A 7,305-nucleotide genomic window follows, 5' to 3' on the forward strand; every position below is an offset into this window, starting at 1 on the left:
AAGCCACCAGGTTAAAGAGTTGAGGGATGATAGATCCCAACACAAGCATATGAAAGAGGGCCAGGAGAGTTAGTGATAGAATTGGCCACTCTTTAATCACTTCTGCTTCCTCCACAATGTTCTATTCCCATTCCCCTTGTCTCTCTGTCCCTTCATTCCTGACTATTTATCTTTCTGCCCTCGTCTCCTTGTCCCTTATTGCTGTTCCAAATCCTTTATCCTTGTCTCCTTGCCCCTTTGTCTATCCCTAACTGACTATCCTTGTTCCTTTATTTCTACCTCCTTGCTATATTCAGGTCCTTTGACTCTAAATTAGATACCTTTCACACTACCCTTATGTATTTCATCTCTGTACTCTACTCCTTTTCTCTGTGTCCCTCATTCCACTACTTCAGTGTCGCTTCTGGCTGTTCACTTCTGTTTCCTTAACCCTTTATCTGTTTCCTTGCCCTTGTCTCTGGCCTTTCATCTTTTTACCTAGTCTCTCTGTTCCTCCAATTTCCATTCTTCCGCCTCTCCATCCTTATCTCCCACTGCTTCACTAGCACTATTACTATGTCCTATCTTCCTCTCCTTTTCCTTCCTCTTTCCTTCCTCTACCTTGAAGCTGGGTTTTCACTGAAGTTGAATTGTTGTTGGGATGAGCGATGGGTGTTTGAGAGGATGGGAGTTGCCCAAAGAAATCCTTTCTGGGCATCCCCCTTTAGACCAGGTTTTCTCTTTCAACCCCTAAACAACCAGTCCTTATCCCCTAAGAAGCCAGAATTGATTCTTGAGAGCAAATATTGTTAGATTTTCCTCTTTGCCTTAAGTAGCATGGAGGGTTAGGCCCATCCTATTGCTATCATCTTGGCTCTCCTCTCTCCCCTTCTAGTGAGATTTGGGCTAGAGAAAGCAATATTAGGAGAGAAGAGAATGAAGGTAGGAAATAATCTTTAGCAAGCCTAGCTGCCCTCCAAATCCCCCAGCCTCCCAACCCCCGCACTCCCCCCCAGCCACACGCAGCAAACCCGGCTCCCGTCTGCTGTGAGCCATTCAAAGGCTCCTCTGTTCTCTTCTGCTCACTCAGGGCTCCACAGGAGAAGCAGCCGCAGAGCTGGGCAGGAAATGCTAATCACACAGATGTTCTCCTCCAGTCCCTGCTCCTCCACAATTAAACCCAAATCTTCCACTGAGTGGCAGAAGCAGAACCGGGCCAGACTAGCTCCAATTCCTAGCCACTCCTCCATCTCCCTGTCCCCAACCCCTACCTTTAAAGGATCTTCTCCCAAAAACTTGGGGAGGGGGGAAGCAAAACCCAGAAGCAAAGGGATACCCAAGGGGGATGGGTGAGATCTGGGCTCCTGCAGGGGAATGGGCAGGTGGAAAAGATATAAACTGAGGAAGAGGGCCAGGATTTGGAGGAGGAGGAAAGTGGCATCTGAGGAGACAGAAGACCAGATCCTGGCTCCACACCAAACTGGGAGGGGAAACTGGCTAACGAGTTGAGCAGCTGGGAAAGGGTTGCTTTAGCAAGGCAGAGTGTTACCCTAGGTCCTGAAATTGATAGTATCTGGGACTGTAGCTGGAATCTTTTTTGCCTAGGGCTATACAAAGATTGCTGGGGGTGGTGGTGGAGTGTGGGGGTGTGGGAGAGAGATTGGACATAGCTAGGACACTCCTGCCTTGAGACTGGCTAACACCTGTGTCTTGTAGCTTTGGATACAATTGCTCCTTGATTTATGGCTGGAATACTGCCACCTGGTATTGTATCTGAAAGTGGTGGGTTTGGATAGCTAAAATATTGTTTCTTGGAATTGTGGATGGGATACAGTTTTCTTCAATTGTAGCTGGGATGCTGTTGCCTAGGAGTTGAAGGATCCTGGTACCTGGGACACATGCTATTACTAGAAATTGTAGTTATGCTACTCTTGTATCTGAGATTTTAGCTCAGAGACTGTTGTTACAGCCTGTAGCTGGAATTCTGTAAGAAGTATGTACTGTGGTGCAGAGCCGGGAGATGCCAGGGAGCCCAGGGTGGGGGCTGCTGCTCCAGGGAGGCCATAGCAGCTGCTTTGCTGCGGAGCCGGGAAGCCTGTTTTCATTACTGTTTTAACTCTTTTTTTAACCTTGTTTTTCTCTCGGCTGCACTTTCACTCACTCATTAATTTTGGTATTTTTCTCACGGTGCCTCAGCCCCTGTCACGGCTGCCATGGCAACAGGAGGCAGTGTGCACAGTGCCAAAATATCTGATCAAAAAATAACCAAAATAAGCAAACGCCATGGCTGTGCTAGGGGTTGTGTAGGGAGGGAGAGTAAAAGGGAGGGAGAGTGCTCTCAGCCCAGGGAGATACTGTGATCCTTAGGGACCTCCTTTGCTTCCTCCATTCTTCTTCCAGGGATACCCTGCTGTCCCCTCCCCCAGTGTCAGCACCCTCTTTTTCCAGGAGCCTCATTGCCCACTACCCTAGCCTGGGGCTAACATTCACAAGAGACTGAGTTTCTTGCCCAATTTCCTCTATTAAAAGGCCTCATTGCTCTTGTTTCTGTCGTCCATACCAAGGGGTCAGTTTTTCCTTCTTGGGAGAACTGGAATGAGCTTTCCAGGCTCACCCAGGCTGGCTCTCCCTTCCCTTACCTCATGCATTTCTCCTACTTTTCAATATCTTCCCTTGTCTATACCTCCCCATTACCTTGGCCCCAAGCTGACAATCTCAACTCTCCTCCCCCAGTTCCACCCACAGAGAGGCTCCTGATTGAAAGATGAAGGAAATACCCAGCTTCCATCCCCTATGGTACACTCTCTTCTCCTGTCTCTTGATCCCCCAAACTCCTCAATAAGTTATGTGAATTGGTAAAAGTTGCCCCAAGTATAGCTGACTCCTGGGGACCTCTGCCATCTCCCCAGGAGGTTACTTCCTAGCTCTGTTGAAGGGGGCTATCTTGGTGAATCTATTGAGCAATCCATTTAGAAGCCCAAAGCTTAAGCATCAGTTCCTTCTCTACAATTCCCCAAAGCTATGATCCCCAAATTCCTAGGGGTTCTACCTCTCACCTCTCAAGTATACCCATGGGAAAGGGAGCTAATAATATAAGGGGGCTTGATGGGATAAGAAAAGGTTCTTGGGTTCCATATATATTTTCTCCCTTATTGATACCTTAAGTCTGTCCCCCACTTCCCCACCCATGTCTAATTTGCTACAATCCCAGTGAGTTGGAAAATCACTAAACATCCCCTCTCTACAGCCAGTTCTCCTTCAGACACATCTCTACAACCCCTCCCATTCTTTCACCTCCACTCTCTCCATCAGTGATCTGTAAAAACCTCATTATATACCTTCTCCATCCATTCCCTTCCCCCCAAGAATGGTGGAAAATTCACCTCCTGCACCACCCCCCTTCTCTCTTGTCCCCTCCCAGCAAGTGTGGAGGCCTGCCTCCTGGCAGAGCCTTCCCAGCCCTGTTTCCATGGAAACTGGGTAGGCTATGAAGTAGGGGAAGGGGGAGCTGGGACAAGAAAGGGAAGCAGAAATCTAGCTTCAGGGGCAGCCCAGGAGGGCATTGGAGCTTTGGGCAATGGCAGAAGGAGGTAGACTTGGTACCCTTTCCTTATCCAGACAGAAGTCTGGGCCCTGTTTTTTTTTTTTTTGTTTTGTTTTGTAGTGATGAATGGAGAAAACACAAAATTGAAAGTGTGGCCTTATGGAGAATGGCTTCAGAGCTTCTCTCACCTCATACTCCCCCTTTGCTGGCCACCTGACAGGAGAAGGGAGGTCTGGGGAAAATGTAACTCTGATCTCTCCCTCTCTCCCCCATCCCCCCATCTCAGTGTTGGTGGCCTCCCTCACACCCACCTATTTGACAGTTCCTGTAGGAAACATGGAAGGGAAAGTTATCAAGCATTTTCCCCTACAGTGACTCCATTGCCTGTCCCCCTGAATCCTAACCAACTTCTCCCCTAAGGATCCCTTAGCACTGCAACTTTGAAGCAAGAGGCTGGTATTGACTGTTCTGGAAGAAGTTAGAGCCAAATTCTCCAGAAGGGAAAAGGAAAAGAATGGAAGAGGAGGAGAAGTGAGAGGAAGATTCCAGCTACTTGAAACTCCCAATGACTGCCCTAACCTTGCCTCCCCATGGCGGCAGTGGGGACGTGGAGGGGGAGGAGGACAGGGAGCCCCAGGGAAAGAGAGCCTGCTGTGACCCCGTGGCGTGCTGCATTCAATAGCCCATTGATCTCTGGGGGCTGAAGGCGCCATTGTGCCCAGCTTGGGGGGTAGGGGGTGGGGGGGGGTTGTCCAAGGCGATGTCAAAGGGAAGGAATGTGTCTGGCTCTGATGCCCTGGGGGCTCTAGGCTCAAAATCTCAGCCAGATCCTTCTTGGGTTCCCTGACCACATCCCAGCTCCAGCATCCTCCCGCCTTCCTCCACCAGTCACCTCTCCTCTTTTCTTTGCCAGAATCTTAACCTCATCTCCCATTCCACCCTCTTTGACCCTCTCCTTAGAGTCCAGGTCTTATAGTCCAGAGAGTGAACTATCCATAGACATCGAAGGCTGACCTTATCAACAAAATTATATGCGTGGAAAGGAGGCCCTGAAAGAGGAGCTGTCCAGCAGCTCAGCTCTCAGACAGGTTGCCGAGCCACAAAGGAAGCACAGAATACTGACGGAGTGGAAAGAAAAAGTGACCAGTTTTAGGAACAAGAAGGCAGTGATCTCAGAGTTTGCTCTCCCCCACATCACCAGGAGAGATCCTGATCTGGATCCCTTAGTGTTTAGATCAGACCTGTGACAGCCACTTCTTGGGTCCTCTCTTTTCAGATCTATTCCCCTGCTGGCTGCTCCCTGTTCCTGATCCAAAGCTTACTGGGTCATCAGGCATCAGGGCCAATGTTCTCATATTCTCCAGACCCTTCAGATTTGATGAGGGAGGGAACTGACAATGACAGTCTTGCTGCCCCCCCCTTCTCACTCCCTTCCCCACATATACACACATATATGTTTCTCCCAGAGCTCTGCATGTCTCTTTCCCACTCCTTTCCCTTTCCCTTCCTCTCTTCTTCCCTGCTGGGCTGGGGGCTGCTGAATTATCATTTCTCAGCTCCGTTAATGTGTGCCCTGCTGTGAGAAGGGATCATAATTCTGGGAGATGATTAAGTTTCAAATTGTTTTGCTTTGTGTTGTTGGAAACGAGACTTTAATGTGGTCCCTCTCTTAGAAGGGGACCTGGCCTAGCCTCAGTCCACTGCCCCAGACCCTGATCACCCCTGTCTAAGCCCTTTCCTCTCTGACTGGTTATCCTGGAGAAGGGTAGGAGGCTATTTCCCCAGGGATCTCTTCCTACTAGTTTGTGTGAGGTGGAGGGAGGGGAAGGGAATCCACTTCTTCCTCAAGAGTATATAAAGTCCTCTCCTACACACTTATTGATCCCACCAAGCCTTACCTAGAATGGCCCAGGAATGGTAAGGTTATCTTCCTTGCCTCTCCACATTCTTGAACCCTTTAATTTATTTTCTCCTTTCCTATCCTCAACCTACCCCTTTATACCCTCATCTCCCTCTCATTTGCTTTCTATTCATGTCCGGAGAGGTAGAAATCTTTCTTCTCTATTCCTAAGCCATTCTTTTCTCATTCTTACTTTCTTCTGTACCTTCTGCTTTTAACTCTTACTCTTATCCCTCAGCCCCAGCTTTCTTTCTATCTCATTTGTGTCTTTCATGATGACATTTATTCATTCCACATTCATTCAGAAAGCATCTAGTGAGCATCTGATATTCCACAAGCACTATGCTAGGCACTGGAAATACAAAGACAAAAAAAATCATCATCAAAGAGTTTATATTCTGGGAGGATGAGAGAGGGAAAACAACATGTACACATGCAATTTGCATTTGCAATAGCAAAATGTATCTCAATGTGAAGAAAACTGGATTTGAAATCAAAGGGCCTGGGTTTGAATACCATTTCTCCTATTTACTATCTATGAGGCCTTCAGCAAGGCATTTCATCATTCTGGGCCTCAGTTTCCTCATTTATAAATTGAAATGGTCAGAGTAGATGACCTATAAGGTTCCTCTCACTCTAAATCTAGGAGGGAGAGGGGCATGCACTAGTAACCAAGTCAATTGGAATAGGCCTCATACAGGCGGTAAACAGGGCAGCGAGGTGACATAGTAGATAGAACACGGGTCTGGAGTCAGGAAAACCTGAGTTCAAATTTGGCCTTAGACACTGACTAGCTGTGTGACCCTGAACAAGTCACTTAACCCTGTTTGCCTCAGGTTCCTCGTTTGCAAAATGAACTGGAGAAGGAGGTGGCAAACTGTTCCAATATCCTTGCCAAGAAAACCCCAAAGGTTGGACACAACTCAACCACAACAATAAAAAAACAAACAAAAGGATGTGAATCAAGCTTCCTAGAGAGAAGTTAAGCACTGTAAGAGTCAGAAGTGAGGAGAGAGTGAATATCAGACATCTTTGCAAAGGCATTGAGATGGGGCTGGAATGTGCAATTCAGGGAACAAGTAAGTCAGCCAGTTTGTTTGGATGGTAGCGTGATTAAGGGGGGAAGGAAGTGCAGTAATCTACAGCAAACACTATCTACTTCACCTCCAAGCAGCCCTATTATTTTGCATTAGCTATATGTAAATGAATAGACTAAAAGCTACCACAGGGCGGGAAACGTTTTATTCCTCTTTCTATTCTCCTCAGCACTTAGCATAATGCCCTGTACGTATATAGTAAATATTCGATAAATGATTGTTGAGGAAATGAGTGAATGAATGAGAAGGCTAGTCCTAATGAAAGTCGTTCATGTGTGTATATTTGTGGGAATGTGTGAAAATGTGCATATAAATTGAACAAGCATGAGTTATTTGTGCGTATTCATTAAGAAGGTACCAAATGAAGTTTAAGATACTACAACCAAAGACCACCATGATCTTGTTTTCTTGAAAAGTTCTCTGGCAACATATTACCACTACCTTGGGCAGCTACATTTTAAAGTCCTTGGTAAGCATATTTGGCTTATTCCCTTTGTAAAAACTAAGGGCTATGAGTATCTGCACATCAGGGCACCACCCCATGTATATTCAATCCTGATAGACAGATTTCATATTAACAGTAAACGAAAAATTGACTGACTGCTACTGGCCCAACAAATCACACACACACACACACACACACACACACACACATCCTCTACTCCATATGGCACAAGGAACTGAGGATCACTGCAGCACTTCCACTTCAATACTTCATCCCAATCCCAGTGTTGATATTGACAGAAAGCTAATTTAACATTGGGGAAACCAGGGGAAGTAGGGAA

Source organism: Trichosurus vulpecula, chromosome 3, assembly GCF_011100635.1.
Source record: "Trichosurus vulpecula isolate mTriVul1 chromosome 3, mTriVul1.pri, whole genome shotgun sequence".
In the NCBI taxonomy this organism is placed as follows: domain Eukaryota; kingdom Metazoa; phylum Chordata; class Mammalia; order Diprotodontia; family Phalangeridae; genus Trichosurus; species Trichosurus vulpecula.